The 15,169-nt window shown below is 39.3% G+C and overlaps 1 long non-coding RNA gene across 1 annotated transcript in view; it reads right to left on the bottom strand.

The window, feature by feature from the left end:
* LOC137097398 (uncharacterized) overlaps window positions 1–4,677 on the bottom strand; it is a 28,431-nt gene extending 23,754 nt beyond the window's left edge. Inside the window, exons 1-2 of the long non-coding RNA XR_010910203.1 lie at window positions 4,505–4,677; window positions 1,958–2,072 (exon numbers count right to left, since the gene is read on the bottom strand). This is a non-coding gene — a long non-coding RNA (uncharacterized lncRNA). The remainder of the gene's footprint in view (window positions 1–1,957; window positions 2,073–4,504) is intronic.
* Between the last annotated feature and the right edge of the window lie 10,492 nt (window positions 4,678–15,169).

Below are 15,169 nucleotides of genomic sequence, written 5' to 3'. Positions count from 1 at the left end.
TATTGCCAGGGCTCCACACATTCAGAATATTATATAGGATCTTGGCCATAATTTGGAACAAATTTCCTGCCTCCATCCCCTAAGGGATTGTTCTGCTTTACATTTCAGATGTTTACTTGAATTCATTTGTTGTTTAGCAAAGCCTTTGCATAGGCAGGGGGAAAGAATGTCTGCTTATCTTTAGCTCCTTGCTGATCTGCAGCACAATTTAGTTTGATGTTTTTGATGCATTTTCCTGTCTACTTCTATGAATAATGGTATGCATCTCTTTGAACAATCTTAAAAAGATTGGATAGAATTATATACAACCCCGTTTGCTCCATCTCTCTGGTCACAATCCTGATGTCAGCACTGTGCGACTGCAATGCCCAGGCCTGCTTCAGTTTTGACCAAACTCTGCCATCCCCCAACTTTCCTTGGCATGGGGCCACATGGAATTAATTTGGTTTAGTCTGTGATGAGGATCAGAGGGCTCTGGATTTAATGTAGACAGACATCCAGGAATGACTTATCAGTCAGTGCAGGCTATTGAGCTGGGTGGGTGAGAGTCCAATGTTAGGGCTTGTGAATGTAAAATAGCTGTTCCTCATTGGATCAAACGATGGTGAAATGATGTAATAGAGCACAAGACACCAGTAGCACTGGGATACTTAGCTACAGAAACATAGCTACATGCCAGACATATGTCACCAGCCACAGGATCTCAGGCACAGGTATACTATTTCTAACAATAATTCCTTATTCAGTCAAAAGAATTGCATTCAGGTCTTTGATGTTTCCTTATGCTTGCACTCACCCTGGGTTGAGAGGCGTGGGTAAATGAAGAGAAGGTAGAGTGATGAACTCTCCCTGCCATTTGTCTTACATTCCAGACATTACAGTGATGTGAGATGAGAGCAGAGGAAGGGTGATTTTCCACCCATTTCAGTATCCTTGCTTTAGTTTAAAGCAAGCACCACTTGATCTAAAGTCATCAAATCTTTATATTTCCCAATAGGGGCATCCTTTGGGTTAATGATGCATCCCATTCAAACTTAATTAATGTTTACAAAGCAAGGCAAGGACTACTACTGATTGGCAAATGCTGATCTTCCTTCCTGACTACAGTTCACCTAGTTTCCCAACCACACTTGATGCCACACTACTGTTTCCACAAATAGGCACTGGAGGTTTCTGCCTGTTTCAGCTTTCTATTAGATTCTGAGACAATGACCTTTCTCTTAACCTGCTGGTTTGTATATTCTCTATAACCTGCCAGTGCTTACAGCCAAGCACCTCTTATTCTAGGGTCCCGGGCTCCTGGCCTGTTTTTTGGCATCACAAAGCAAGAGGTACTCGGCTGCATGCACTGGCAGGTGCAGACACTTTCTGGGCTTGCATGCCACACTTGCTCCCTCTTTCCAAGGAGAGAAAGTGTGTGTGCGGTGTTTCAGAGCACTCGCGCTGCCAGTGCCTTCAATCGAGCGCTTCTTACTTTGTGATGCCGAAAATCAGGCCAGGAGCTGGGACCCACTCCTGCCTGCTTTCATGTCAACCAAATATTCATACCAGAAGGGGCATTCCTGTTCCGTACTCCCGACATAATAAAAGAGACAAAAGAAATGAAGGAAATGGGAGAAATGAATTCTGCACACAACTCTATGTGATATCCAACATTTCTCAGATGAAAATAAAGGTGTGCTGATAATATCTGTGACACCTCGACTGTCTCAGTTAAAATGGTTGCTTGGACAAGAGTGGGGGCAGGAAGAGAAAGAGGATGAGGAAAGAGTGGAAAGGAGTTGAAAGACTGATGAAGGGAAAAGAGAAAGATATAAGCTTTTTTCATTTATTTCAAATAAAACTGGATGAAAAACAAAGGCTTGAAGAAAAGTGCAGGTTCACAGTAGCTGCCACATCTTGACTTACATAAGTCCACCTGAACATCAGGGAAGATATTATCAATTTTCTCAGTTACCTAGCTAGGTCCTTACAGCCAGTGATGGGCAGTGGCTTCTTCATCATTGGGTCAGCAAATCCACTCTTGATTTTCTTCTTGATTAAGTATGTTTTTGCCAGTTTCTTCAGGAAGGCTGACACAAGAAGGAGGAAAGGGGATGCAAACAAATGCACATAAGTTTGAAATCCCTCCCAAGCAGCAGAATGGTGCCCATGTGTTACTTAAGAAAGCTTCATAAAAAATAGGTGAAAATACTCTTCACCAGGTGAAACTAGTGCACACAGAGTCTCATTTAGCATTGCAGATGAAGCACATGCTAATTTTCCACATTTTGGAGTGAGCATTACTGGGTACATTATCAAAATGTCTCTGCTTTCAAGAGCCCCTATAAGATATCTACATTTGCAAGCATTCTGGTTATTTGGCATTGATTTGAAATGACTTTTTAAAAAACCAGAGGAAGACTATTAGCTTGCATAGCTGGTTGCTGTTCACATTAATGGGGATGCTTGGATACAAATCTATAAGAATTAACCCGGATGTCACAAAGTCTGTTTTATATCTCTGGAGTGGGAGATTTGGTGTAACAGATGGGCTACAATCCACTGCATACCCTCAGGGATATGGGTCTTAATGAATTTACAAGACAGTCTTCCTTTCTCCCTTTAATAATAATAATAATAATAATAATAATAATAATAATAAAGCAACAATGCTCAAAGGCAGCCCTAGGTAATTTTCAACGGTAAGCAAACAGTATTTTGGTGCCCCTCCCCCTCAACCAATCACTGATATATATTTTCTGTTCGTCGTGGGAGTTCTGTGTGCCATATTTGGTTCAGTTCCATTATTGGTGGAGTTCAGAATGCTCTTTGATTGTAGGTGAACTATACATCCCAGTAACTACAACTCGCATATGTCAAGGCCTATTTTCCCCCAAGAGTGCCTCAAGAGCGCCCCTAGGCAAAATCAACTATACTGCAAATGCTTACTTTGCGTAATGGGTTGAGCCACCCCTTTTTGACATGTAGAGAGGCAACACTGCACAGAAAAAAATTGTTTTAAGATGACACTTTTTTTTTGTCTGTCTTCATCTTAGAAGAAACATTTGTCAGAATTCTCTTGGTGTCAAAACACTTATCCAAGTTCCCTTACATGTGATTCTACTTCTTTAGGTTGTTTTGCAGCAGTTTCTTTCAGTTCCTAACCAATTAAGGGGAATTCCATAAACGTAACTATGCTGCATGGGCCAGAACCCAACTAGAGGCAAGCTCTATGAGGAGCAGCTTAGAGAGCTTGGAACGTTTCACTTGGAGAAGAGAAGGTTAAGAGGAGACATAATAGCCATATTTAAATATTTGAAAGGATGCCATATTGAGGATAGAGCAAGCTTGTTTTCTCCAAATAACTAGAAGCAGTGGTTTTCATCACTGAATACCTTCTGAGGCTGACAGAAGTGCAAGTAAGAATGGAGAAAGGAGTCTGCTCAGAGGGCATTCCTGTAAGCATCCCTAGAACCCCAAAACATGGAGTAAACATGTCATATATTCTTTATATTTTGGTTGGATACAATAAACTTTCAATATGAAAGCTGTCATTTTGAAGCCACATATAATCAATTGGTAGATGTGTACATGTGAGCCAGGATGTGTCTAGGACTCTGAGCCATAAGGATTCAATTTCAGTTTTCAGTTATCAGCCCTCTTTGGCTATAGAAGCCCCCTCAGTATGCCTGATCAAGTCACACCTTCTCAGCCTCAGATGACAAGAATGGCAACCCTTTTGTGAGCACATCTTGCCAAGGAAACCCCATGATAAGTACACATTAGGGCTGCTATTCATCAGAAGTGTCTTAAAGGCACACAACAGTGACACAGATGAGGCCATAGTCTAAATGGCAAACTCATGCACAAGACTTGAAAAGTTGCTTCTTAGCGATATACCCCACCCCACATATTCTTGGCTGGGGGATTCTGGGATCTGAAGTCCACAGACATTCCCAGGCCCTGCTTGCAGATGACCTGGTTCTAATTTTCTGCTGGAAAAACAGTCATTTCTTTGAAGAAGCTGAGAGAAGTTTGCCATACAGCTGGTAATAGAGCAGCTGAAAACTCAAGCTTCTTTGAGAACTGTGTTCTGTAGAACAAAGATTTTGCCACCGGGAAAACATCTGTTTCTCTTCAGCTACCATTTAGACAACAGGAAATAGTTAATAAAGACCTTAGAGAGAACTCTAATTGTATTTTCCACTTTGCTGAGTGGACGGATTTTATACTTATAGAGAATAACAAAGGCACAGTATTCTTGTTAGACACAGAGTAACTCCCATTGCTAATCTGTCACACACATTTGTTTGTTTGTTTTTTACAACTTCCAGGAATTTTTGCATATTTGTTGTTGCTTCCTCACTTGGGATTTTAACAGATTGGACCTGTTTCTGCAATAAAAGGTAAGCAAGCAGAGTCCTTCAAAGATTGAACAAGCTGTAATTTCTAGAAGTCATAAACCATCTCAGAAACTGAGCTAACATGAACTTGCATAACTGAGGGCCTGTCCAGACAGTACCTTTATCCCGGGAGCTTCAGCAGCAAACAGGAGGGCCAGACACTATTACCTGGAGATGCAGAAGTAATAATGACAAAAGGCAAAAAATAAAAAAACAACCAAGATTTTCAGGTATGAGAATATCACGGTTTTGAGCTGAATATGTAAATCTTTGCATGTCTGTATGTCCCTGCAATCAGAAATCACGGGATTCATGGGTTTTAGATGTTTGTTCCTGATTAATCAGTTCCTAGAAAGAAGGTGACATTGTTTGTGTGCCATGTGGAAACATTTCTCTGGCCAGGTCAAAGAACAAAACTTTTGCAGTAATTTGCTGCAGTGATTCTCCACTTACCCACATCTTGAGGGTTTTTTTTTTTTATAAAAAAAACTGTGAAATTTCCAGCAGAGGTCCTGTAGCGGCAGTCTTGGGAGCCTCTAAATTTCACAACAAAGCATCAAGTCTAGACAAAGGAGACAGAAATCCTGATACCTACAGGTCTGTATGTGGACCTCTTCTGAAGTCCTGGAATTTTTTGCCCCTGTTTAAAACCCATGGTTTAGTGCTGTCTTGAAGCTGAATATTCACTCTTACTCCTTCATGGCATCTATATTACCTGTACAAAATAAACTCCAACCCAAATCCTCAACCCAGTGACAGGGCATACAGTGGGATGCTCACCATAAAAATAGAGAGAGAGAAAGCAAGAGGGAGGGAGGACAGAATAGTCAGGAAACAATGCAGTTATCTTGTCTTTTTCTGAAAAGAAAGAGGGGGGAAATAAGCTTAGGTCTAATCAATGCAATTTTAGCCTGTCTTCCTTGCAGGAAAGACATCTTCTAGATGGCTTCATTGTTAAGGTACTTAAGGTTTAAAAAGCACATTTTTAAGTGTTGTTCCAAGTTTGCCTTAGTGTTATGAGGTGGACAAGTGGTTTTTAATTATCTTCTTCTTCCATTATACATTTATCCATTCATCTGAAGCCTTCCTTGGCTTTCATGGAAGTATTAGAAATTAAAGAGACCTAGAAATCATGGTTAGTGCAATGCAAAACAGGACATCTCTGTAATCCACCACAGAAACAAGGTGGCCCCTCTCTTGATTTCATTGACATTTACTTTTTGTCCTAGAAGAAAATCATAAAGAATTTTTCTGTCAAATTGAACAAAAGTGTTAAACAAAATATGGAAAAAATAATCCAACTTGTAAAAAAAAACCCAGCACTGTATGATACATCTTTTGTTGTTTTATCCTGAGGCAATAGATTTTCTGTTCAATTTAGATTTGTTGAGCTAGCTCAGGGCTTCCTTCTTAGCCACCTCTGTTTGCGATTTGCATGCTAAATGATATAACCGTTCACAATGACTTGGATACATTTGAGTAGTAACATTGCTTAAAGAAATACTAGGGTGTCTCTTGTCAAAAAGTACAGGTGGATGATGAAGTGTCTGTTGCTTAAATCCTTCACAAAACATTGCAGGATTTTTTTTCATGAATCAGAAACTTTGGAGAAACCATATCCATATATGTCTAATTGAGAATGTGTGTTATTCAACCAAGGGGCCTGCATCTTGACATTTTTGGAACCTTTAGTTTGGGGTTTGCTGTTAACTATGCAAGGAAAGAAGTACAGGGTATTTAAATATCTATCTGCTCTAACTTGGAAGTTTTGTGCTATCATCCATTTGCAGGTGAAAATGTGACATACACTCAATGTTGATTTTGTGTTTTTCTAGATCCTTGCATTTTCTGAAATCTTCTCATTCTTGGTTTACTCAAGTTGCATTATTTGTTTTTCTTTTGCCTCATTGAAACTAGTATGTGCATTTCCACTGACTAATGCATGCTTGTCTGCAGCTTTCAGAGATATGCACTTTAGATGTTTGCATTTTTAAAATACCCCTGTGGTTCTGTTCATGCTTATCTTTGAAACAAATTGTGCACCTCACACATCATCAGATCTTCATAGCAAGGTGCACTTTGTCTTAAAATGTCTCAGTGGAAGTGTGAAATTGATACTTGAGAATCATGAATTCGGTAAAATTATTTTCCATACTTTGTTGCAGGGATGCCTGGAAAACATAGAGCATCTACAAACATCACTCTGGATTTCTGTAAAGATTCAATCAGTGTTGTCTTCGAAATATCCTGCAAAGACGACACTAAAAATCCCATACATTGTATAATCACGTCCGCCATTAATGAAGTGATTCGGAAATTTTGGAAAGTTCTGAATTTTTGGGGGGAAAATTCAGAATTTAATTTTGAGTCGAACCACCAGCGCCCCCTACATCCGAAATGAGTTTTGAGTAGGGCTGGGCGGTTTCGTTTCGTTAATTCGTAATTCGTTAATAATTTATTAATTTTTTCAATTACAAAACGATAACGAACCATTCTGGAGCATTTTTTTAAAAAAACGAATTTTTAAACACGTTTTGTAAATGCTTCGTATTTCGTTATTGTATTCGTTTCGTTATTGTTCTGAGGTCGTTTCGTTATTATTTCCGCATGTCTGGGGCAAGTTTTTTGTTTAATTAGTGAAAAAAAATTATAATATCACACCAACAGTCAACAACAGAGGGAGAGGGAAGCTTCAGAAGTTTTTGGAGGTTTTTTAGCGTATTTCGCGGTCGCGTCCGCCATTAACTAATCGATTTGTTATTGTTTTGGAAATCGATTTGTTAATGTTTTGTAATTTTTTCATATTTACGAAATTTCGTAAATATCGAACTTTTTAAAAGGAAAATTTTGTAATTATTTTAAATAACGAAACGCAAAACCCCCCAAAAAACGAATCGATTTTAGAAACAAATTTTTCTGTTGTTACCCAGGCCTAGTTTTGAGCCATTTTTAAAACCAACCAAGCCTAGTAGGAGTACTATCATACTCATATTACATTCTCGGGTATTATCTAGTTGTGTGAGTAGAAAGCTACAGCCATATTATTTTTTCCCCTCTGTGATGAAATGTCTGTCAAATATTGCTTTGACAGAGACATTCTGCCTCTGTTATCATCTCTCAGCCAAAGCAGCAAACAATATGTAAAATGGCTGTTGAAATTCACCTTGGAACTCTGTTACTCATTTGATCTCCCTTTTCCTGATCCAGATCCAGGACAAAATGTCCTAAGAACTGAATTAAAAAAGGGGTAGAAGACATCACTTGCCAGTAGTTACAACATCTAGGGTGTGACCTGAGCCACTGTACTGTGAATCTCTATGCTTGGAAACAGCACAGACTCATATTGTCAGTGTTAGATCACGCTGTTGGCATGCTCTCTAACATACATTTTATTGATGAGACAGCACAGAGCTTCTGTATTCAATCTCTCCAAATCCTCCTCATCCTTATATGCATTAATTCTGAAGTAGATCTACTGGGTTGTTTCTTTTGCCTTAAAATGTGCATAGGGATGTAGGTATTCGTTAATTTTCTTCTTGGAGGAAGCAACAAATAATTTCAGCAATTTTCTTCTCACTATATACAGCTTGGTTTTTTTCTGTTTAAAATTTTCACATGGAATTTTCTATCCAGAAAAAAAATACAGAGAATGGTATATATCAGGGGTCCTCAAACTTTTTAAACAGAGTGCCAGATCACAGTCCTTCAAACTGTCAGGGGGCCGGATTATAATTTGAAAAAAAAAATGAATTGATTCCTATTAAACTGCACATGTTTTATTTGTAGTGCAAAAAACCCTTTAAAAGAATACAATAATTAAAATAAAGAACGATTTTAACAAATATAAACTTATTAGTATTTCAATGGGAAGTGTGGGCCTGCTTTTTGCTGATGAGATAGAATTGTTGTTGTTGTTTTGTTGTGTGCTTTCAAGTCATATCAGACTTAGTTTGACCCTGAGCGAGGGCCGGGTAAATGACTTTGGAGGGCTGTATCTGGCCCTCGGGGCTTAGTTTGAGGACCCCTGGTATAGATTCTCATCAGTGCAGTGGTGGAACCTGAAGACAAATGTACTCTCCCTCTTCGAAATATCTAGTCAGCCTTCCCAAAAACCATACCAATGAGAACAGGTTGTATCAAGAGTTTGAAAACAATATATACAGTTTATCTTCCACATTCATGGATTTTCCTTTTGCATATTTGGTTATTTGTGGATTTGATTAAGACATTCTCTAGATCTTCCAGAGCAATTCTATGGTCAGCTTCTAGTGAACCATAGTATCATCTTGGAAGATGTAGAAAGGTGTCCTTTCAGATTAAAACATGTTTTTTATTAATAGTTTTCTCACTTTTGCAGGGGTCCTATCATATTGGGAAGACCTACAATATTGTTGATGATAACTGCCAGAATCCTCCACCATGGCTTTAGAATCCCAATATTAGCGGTAACTATTGATTAGGAGACATTTCACGCAACGAAAATCAATCTCCTATCCAACCTACAAGCCATCATTTCTCTACCAAAGACTCCCTTCTCCCATAAACATGGCCATTTTCTGTTGGAAAGTAGTGTAAGCAACAAATAGCATCTACCAATTTTCCTATTGCTAGAATTGCAGCAATGACATCAACCTTGGGGACCTCCAGAAGACCACTGCAAGATCTAGAGGATGCCTGACACTGTTCATGGGCTGGGGTATATTTTATCCATTGCCCAGTTGGCATAGAAATCTGAGATAATGATGTATGTTGGAATTACTCCATCATGATTCAGTAACAAGTGTCAAGCATTTTCCTTGAACTATGTTTCCTTCATTGGACCCAATATGATGGGATAAGAGTATTCATTGCCTCGCACTTGGACATAGTGATGTGGTCATCACTAGCAACAGATTTTTAGTGTCACAAAAGATCATTAATTGATGATTGGCTGACTTTGTGATTTTGTATGATTTTGGTTTATTTGAATGCCATGACCAGTCTTACTAAGTTTCCAGTAGATATCATTGCATGAGATTTCTGTTCTTCTCTATAACTTCTTCTTTGTAAATGTCATCTGGTAAATGGATCAAGTAAATAAACTTACTCCTACTGCTACTACTACCGATTCTACTTTATCGTTTTTGTGCCAAGAATTGGGAAAAGTGCTTGAAGAATTATCTTCCTCTTATGCCAAGATACCTTGGCTGGCTTTGGATACTCTTAATTTGGGTGAGTGTGGGATCTGTTTATTTCTCTGCCTCAGGCAGGAAAATGTCTTGGGTCAGCTACACTCATACTACTCTCTTGGCATTTCTGCTTTGATTTTCCTAGCATCATCAGGAAAAGAAGATTTCTTGGCTTGAATGTTCTATGGCATGGCCTGTGTAAAGCTGTTTTTCTGGTTTATAGGGCAGATCTACTCTAGTAGCATATGTTACTAGAATGAGTGCCAGCCCCGGCATTTAATCAGTGTGAGAAAACCTGGAATCGTTTCACTGCCAACAGTTTAATAGCAGATAACAGGCATGCCTTGACACGAGAGAAGGTGGATAAAAGGTATAAACAGTTATTTGTTCCTGCAGTCTATATCTTTAGCTTTCACAGTTCATTTTCTCCATGCAGAAAATATAAAGTGTCCAACATCTGCACTAGCATTTTGAGAGTTTTGTATTGGTTTGTGTAAGAGAAAAATAAAAAAGATGGCCATGTGTGTTTCTGTGTGATTCAATGTCATGCTTTCCAATGTTAAATTCATTAGTGGAAACTAAAATATAGGTTTGGACTGAGTAACGCAAAACATTCCTGTTTTGACTTTCACAGCTGTTCATATAGAGAGAATCAATGGTGTGTACAGAATAGGGATAAGAGAAATGTTTATTTCAGTTTCCATAAGAATGTATGGAACATGCAATATTATTATCTGAAATGGAAAGAAAAAACTTGGGATTTTAAAGATAACGATGTGGGAGTAAGAAGAAATGACAGATTACTCTACCTAGTAAAATTGTAGCCCTTAAATTTCCACAGATTCCAGTTTTGTTGCTTCCCAAAAGCCCTCAAATTCTCCCATTTAAAAAGAATGGCATGATTTTCAATGTTTGCCCAATATCCATTAACCACAAAAAGGATGAAAACAAACTCGGCCAAGAGTACAAAGTCCAACAAATTGCTTGCTTGCCTTGTAGACAGTTTCATGGTCCAGAAGGTAGAAGAGGCAACAAGGGGGCCGGCTACTCTTGATCTCATCCTAACAAATTCAGAAGACCTGATCGATGCGGTTGAAGTGGTGGGATCCTTAGGGGCAAGTGACCATGTGCTCCTGTAATTTGAGGTACAAAGGAAGGCCAAAACTAAGACAAGTCAAACTCTCATTTTGGACTTTAGGAAAGCTGATTTCCAAAATATGAAGGAAGCACTGAGCAGCATTCCATGGACAGAGATACTAAAAGACAAGGGAGTTACGGATGAATGGGAGTTTCTCAAGAGTGAAATACTCAAGGCACAATTGCAAACAGTGCCAACAAAGAGAAAAAATAGGACAAGTGCAAAGAAGCCAGAATGGATATCCAAAGAACTTCTAACTGTGCTAAAACACAAAAGAGACATGCAGAAGAAGAGGAAAAAGGGAGAAATCACCAAAGAAGAATTCAAACAAATAGCCAACATCTGTAGGGAAAAGGTCCACAAGGCTAAAGCACAAAATGAGCTCAGGCTTGCCAGGGACATAAAAAACAATAAAAAGGGATTCTTTTCTTATGTCAGTAGAAAAAGGAAGAACAGGGAGGTGATAGGGCCTCTTCAAGGAGAAGATGGGGCAATGCTGACAGGGGATAGGGAAAAGGCGGAACTACTTAATGCCTCCTTTGCCTCAGTCTTCTCACAAAAAGAAAGTCATCTTTAACCTCAGCAAGATGGAGTGGATGAGGGATTAGAGGACATCCAACCCAAAATTGGGAAACAAGTCATCCAGGAATACCTGGCCACTCTAAATGAGTTCAAGTCCCCAGGGCTAGATCAACTACACCCAAGAGTTTTGAAAGAACTAGTGGAAGTCATTTCAGAACCATTGGCAATCATCTTTGAGAGTTCTTGGAGAACAGGAGAAGTTCCAGCATATTGGAGGAGGGCCAATGTGGTCCCAATCTTCAAGAAGGGAAAAAAGAGTGACTAAAACAAAAGCCAAGATTCTGGAAAAAATTGTTAAGGAAGTGGTCTGCAAACACTTAGAAACAAATGCAGTCATTGCTAATAGTCAACATGGATTTATCAAAAACAAGTCATGCCAGACTAATCTGATCTCTTTTTTCGATAGAGTTACAAGCTGGGTAGATGTGGGCAATGGATGTAGCATACCTGGATTTCAGTAAGGCCTTTGACAAGGTCCCTCATGACCTTCTTGCAAACAAACTAGTCCAATGTGGGCTAGGCAAAACTACAGTTAGGTGAATCTGTAATTGGTTAAATGGACAAACCCAGAGGGTGCTCACCAATGCTTCCTCTTCATCCTGGAAAGAAGTGACGAGCGGAGTGCCGCAGGGTTCCGTCCTGGGCCCGGTCCAGTTCAACATCTTTATTAATGACTTAGATGAAGGGTTAGAAGGCATGAACATCGAGTTTGTAGACGACACCAAATTGAGAAGGATAGCCAATACTCCAGAGGACAGGAGCAGGATTCAGAACGATCTTGACAGATTAGAGAGATGGGCCAAAACTAACAAAATGAAGTTCAACAGTGACAAATGCAAGATACTCCACTTTGGCAGGAAAAACGCAATGCAAAGATACAGAATGGGGATGCCTGGCTTAAGAGCAGTATGTGTGAAAAAGATCTTGGAGTCCTCGTGGACAACAAGTTAAACATGAGCCAACAATATGATGTGGTGGCAAAAAAAAAAAAAAAAGCCAATGGGATTTTGGCCTGCATCAACAGGAGCATAGTGTCTAGATCCAGGGAAATAATGCTACCCCTCTATTCTGCCTTGGTTAGACCTGGAATATTATGTCCAATTCTGGGCACCACAATTGAAGAGAGATGTTGACAAGCTGGAATGTGTCCAAAGGAGGGCGACTAAAATGATCAATGGTTTGGAGAACAAGCCCTATGAGGAGCGGCTTAAGGAGATGGGCATGTTTAGCCCGAAGAAGAGAAGGCTGAGAGGGGATATGATAGCCATGTATAAATATGTGAGAGGAAGTCACAGGGAGGAGGCAGCAAGCTTGTTTTCTGCTTCCTGGAGACTAGGACACGGAACAATGGCTTCAAACTACAAGAAAGGAAATTCCATCTGAACATGAGGAAGAACATCCTGACTGTGAGAGCCATTCAGCAGTTGAACTCTCTGCCCCAGAGTATGGCGGAGGCTCCTTGTTTGGAATCTTTTAAACAGAGGCTGGATGGCCATCTGTCAGGGGTGCTTTGAATGCAATATTCCTGCTTCTTGGCAGGGGGTTGGACTGGATGGCCTGTGAGGTCTCTTCCAACCCTATGATTCTATGAAATCATGCAAAACTACAACCACCCATCTCAACAAGCGCCCAGAACGCCATAATGCTCCAAAGATACCTTCATTTCATCTGTATTCCCTCACAAAATACTGAAAGGAAATTCTTGTCACCATTTTGAGATAGACACCAAGGTATTTGGGATTGCTGTGAAGGATGTGAAGGGCATGGAGTAGAAGCATTGGCTCTGGTATCTTTTTCATTTACACTGTAGAATGAATGCTGTTGAACACCACTTTAGTTGCCATGGTTCAGGGCTATGGAATCATGGGAGTTGTAGTTTTACAAGTCTGTCACCTTCTCTGTCAAAGAGGTCTTGGTCCTCACCAAATTAAAATTCCCAGGATTTCGTAACATTATCCATGGCAATTAATGTGGTGTCAAAATGCATCAGTACTATAGTGTAGATGCAGCCTTAATCTGTCTATACTATATCCATACCCATTATAGCTAGATCTGTCTATCTATTTGAACATTCTGTGGTTTTAAAATTATTTCAAAACTATATTAACTGGTTTTTAATCTGTTTCCTTTCAAATTGGTTAAATGATTTAATATGCTTTTGGCCTATTTTAAAATTATATTATCATTTACATTGCTTTAGGCTGAATATAGATAGTGGATGGGATATGAAAGTTTAAATAAATAGCACATAAGTCAAATATTTCTTCTTATTAAAACTAGAAAGAACTCAAGATTTAAATATTAGAGCTGTTTCCACAAAGGAGGGGAAGCCAAAGTGATTCCCAGTAGCAGTAGCAAAGAAAACAATGGACTCATTTTGGGTGACAATGGATTTAAATTCCTATCAATCTAGGAGCCCAGTGGGTTACACTAGTAAGTCATAATCTCTCATCCTAAATTACCCTGAAGAGCAAAATGAAATGCAATGTTTGGTATAATGGTTAAAATGTCACATTTGGACAATGGAAGCCTAGATTCAAATGTGCTTTCAGAAGTCACAATTACAAGAATCTTCAGTCTAATGATGCCTGAACTTCTTATAGTAGCCAAACCTTCCACTGTATCTTCTGCAATGCATACTTGTAAGTAAGTGTTTCTCAGCCTGGGGGTCAGAGCCCCTGGGGGTCATGAGGAGGATTTCAGAGGGGTCACCAAAGATCATCCAAATACACATATTTCTGATGGTCTTAGGAACCCTTTTGGCAGAGAAGGTGGACTATATCTCTGTCTGTCCTTCTCTTCCTTTTTGGTGCTGGTGAACCACCAAATTCCAGAATTCAAAAACAGCACTCCCCACCAACCCCATCGGTATTCAGTGTTGGCTATGTAGGTAGTGTCCCAAGTTTGGTGCAGATCTTTGATTTTAGATTAACTGTAAATCTCTATAACTACCAAATGTCAGGGTCTATTTTCCCCAAATTCTACCAGTGTTCACATCTGGGCATATTGAGTATTTGTGCGAAGTTAGGTCTATATCCATGATTGTTTGAGTCCACAGTGCTCTCTGGATGCAGGTGAACTATAACTCCAAAACCCAAGGTCAATGCCCACCAAACCCTTCCAGTATTTTATCTCAGTCATGAGAATTCTGTATGCCAAATTTGGTTCAATTCCATTGTTGCTGGAGTGCAGAATGCTCTTTGATTGCAGGTTAACTATAAATCCCTGCAACTGCAACTCCCAAATGAAAAAAATAATCCCCCCACCCACCTCACCAGTATTGAAATTTGGGTGTATCGTGTATTTGTGCCAAATTTGGTCCAGTGAATGAAAATACATTCTGCATATCAGATATTTACATTACAATTCATAACAGTAGCAAATTACAGTCATGAAGTAGCAACGGAAATAATTTTATGGTTAGGGGTCGCCACAACATGAGGAACTGTATTAAGAGGTCACAGCATTTGGAAGGTTGAGAATCACTGTTGTAAGTGAATGTTGGATAACTAGGTAGACTGTTAAAGTAAAAGCTAAGCTTACCCAGCAGGATTTAGTGACAGATACATCCATCATAATGACAGTTAAAATAATAACAATTCTCCATGCATTCATCCGAAAGCACATCATCACTGGCATTTATGTGCATTCCCCATTCAGATCAATGCAACATGCATGCCTCTGAAATATTCACTGCAGTAGAGTACCAGAGTACATGAATTTAACCTCCAACCCACCAAGTTCTAAAATGGATTTTCTGGTGTCAACTTCCCAACAGGACTGTTTCTGATAAGTACAGAAATGAATGCTCTATTTATTAAACCTTCAGAATCCTTAATAGTACTGGGGAGAGGAAAGAACCAAAAGAAAGGTTTATCTATCAATTGAAAACCCTT

The sequence above is a fragment of the Anolis sagrei genome, chromosome 6, assembly GCF_037176765.1.
Source record: "Anolis sagrei isolate rAnoSag1 chromosome 6, rAnoSag1.mat, whole genome shotgun sequence".
NCBI lineage: Eukaryota > Metazoa > Chordata > Lepidosauria > Squamata > Dactyloidae > Anolis > Anolis sagrei.
This window is presented reverse-complemented; position numbering and strand designations above follow the sequence as displayed.